Consider the following 2,597-nt stretch of genomic DNA (forward strand, 5'->3'; position numbering starts at 1 on the left):
TGCCGGTCTGTTAAGTTCTTGGGACACATCATGTGTGGAGATGGTGTTAAGACAGACCCGAGTAAAGTGCAAGCTATAAGTGATGTGCAGGAAGCTGATCTGATGGAATCTGATATGGAGACACCAAGTGCTAAGAAAATCAGGTCTTTCTTGGGAATGGTTCTCTACTACCACCATTTCATCGAGGGATGTTCTGCTAAAGCTAAGCCACTGTTCAGCCTTGTGGCTGAGCCTGATACACCACACAAAAGAGGGAGAGGCCATTAACCGAAATTCAAGAGAGGCCATGTTAGACTGTCTCCAGCTGACCGGACTGTTGAGTGCAGGGAAGCATTCAAAACTTTGAAACATGAGCTTGTGCATAGTGTCACCTTGGCCCATCCGGATTTTAATGCACCATTCATCCTCGCTGTTGATGCCTCCTTTGATGGCCTAGGAGCCGTCCTCTCACAGTTGCCTCCCGATGGTGATGTTGCCAGACCAGTGGCGTTTGCCAGCAAGACTCTATCGCACTCCCAGCTGAACTATCCAGCACATCGGCTGGAGTTTCTCGCTCTTAAATGGGCGGTCTGCGACAAGTTTGGCCACTGGCTGAAAGGACGACGTTTCACAGTCTGGACGGATAATAATCCGTTAACATACATCTTGACTAAGCATAGGTTAGATGCATGTGAACAGAGATGGGTTTCAAAGCTCGCAGCATACAGTTTTGATCTGCGCTATGTCCCTGGCCCAAAGAATGTGGTTGCGGATGCACTAAGTAGGGAGCCATTTGTCCAGTCATGCATAGGCCATCGTCTTGTAAGTGAACCTTATGCCTCGTTGCTGAACCAAGTGGGTGGAATGGTGGATGAGACAATACAAGATGCATTTAGATATACTGCTGCAAACTGCCAGTTAGTTGTTGATCAGTCCTTAGACCAGGGAACGACAACTGGCGGCCCGCGGGCCAAAACTGGCCCCTCCAGCAATATTATCTGGCCCGCCGGATTATTTTGGAAGTCCTAAATGCTGCACAAAACTCTTCCACTACTTGAGAAAAGCCGTAGTCGCGCGGCGATTTCACCGCCGCATACTGTCTGAAACATCCATAGGGAATCATGCGGCGCGGGATTACATTTTAAAGTATAACTGTGCGTTCACATCGGACGCGAATAGCGCGTCAAATTCGCGCCTGCCGCGTCTAGTTATACGCTTGACCACTTTGTGTCCATTCACGCGTCAAAGGACGGTAGCGGTCAGAACTCTGGTGTAGGCTACTTTGGACGGAGCGGGCGGTCTGACTGACAATAGCCCACTCCCGACATCTTTTGACAGCGTATCCGCACTTAATTCTGACCACCTGTACACCTAGCTCTGAGGAGCTGTTTGGTACTGAAACCATTTTCAGTCAACAACATTCTTTTTTTGCAAGGATGTTTGAAATAGTTCGGCAGAAAATAGCCTACTTCATTTGTCAGTAGGGCAATATGATTTTCGTTTATGTTGCTTAGAAATTTGAGTGATAGGCTTTGTCCTATTTAATTTATGTTAGGCTATTTATATTTCATAATTTTTTTCTGTGGCATTTTTTTTCTCTGCTGACAGTACAATGTTAAAATAGCCTAATATTTATATTGACACGAACACAATTTTTGTATAGCATTTATTATAGGCTACTTAATCTCATTCTTGCCGTTAGAGACATTTGAATGTGAGATTATGGAAACGAGATCTAAATTTTGCGGAACCGTCAGGTCGGGGAATAAAGCGGGTGAACACAGAGTGTATTTTAAGCGGTTGCTGAATAGAACCTTGTGGGAGCGGGACAGAAAAAAAACAGTCCCGCGCAGACCTCCTTAAACCTTATGTGTGTATGTGTGTGTCCCGAATAAATAATAATACAAAAAAAAGGAATAAAGTTCAAAAGTCGGACTGTAAGCGAATGAGTATGATTGCTATTCACACCTTTATTAAAATGGCTGTAATCTGTTACCACAATAGTACTTGATCTGTTTAAAATGATTTCCTTGATATATGCCTGAGGTGTTAAATTAAAAATCTAAATTAAAATTTGTCTAATCCAGTAATTAATTTTTTCTATTTTGGATCTGAGCACAATCAGAAAATCAGAAAACCCATTGTTATTCGTTTTTTCATTTTAGTTCAGGAAATAAATAATGGAAAAAAAAGATGAAAAACAAGTCGTTTTTCATCTTTTTATTTTTGGCCGATTATAGGCCTATATAAAAGTATTTCATTTGTATCCATAGGCCTACTCTGTGTAGCTGGCCCGCCATCTACTGGCTAAAAAAAATATTGGCCCGCGGCCAAAGTTACTTGCCGACCCCTGCCTTAGACGATGCTGTCTGACTCTGACTGTGACGATGACTCTGGAGGTGTTAGCCAAGTGAGAGGCACGGGACGAGCTATTCCTCAGCTTGTCAGTGTCGACCAGAATGCCTCCCTACCAAGGAGTGAACTGGTTAATCTTCAAGAACAGGATGACATCTTGAGCAGGGTTCTCTTTTACATCCAGCGTCACAGGAGGCCCACTAGACGTGAACGTGCCAGTGAGTCTCGTGGAGTGATGAAAATGATGAGACACTGGGCCAAGC

At 44.0% G+C, this 2,597-nt stretch overlaps 1 long non-coding RNA gene across 1 annotated transcript; it reads left to right on the forward strand.

Moving 5' to 3' along the window:
* Nucleotides 1-934: 934 nt before the first annotated feature.
* LOC309489669 lies at nucleotides 935-1,575 on the forward strand. Its single transcript, XR_014202472.1, has 2 exons — nucleotides 935-1,161; nucleotides 1,228-1,575. It is a non-coding gene; the product is annotated as an uncharacterized lncRNA (long non-coding RNA).
* The last annotated feature ends 1,022 nt before the right edge of the window (nucleotides 1,576-2,597 follow it).

Source organism: Leuciscus leuciscus, assembly GCF_965113295.1.
Source record: "Leuciscus leuciscus genome assembly, chromosome: 24".
Taxonomy (NCBI): Eukaryota; Metazoa; Chordata; class Actinopteri; order Cypriniformes; family Leuciscidae; genus Leuciscus; species Leuciscus leuciscus.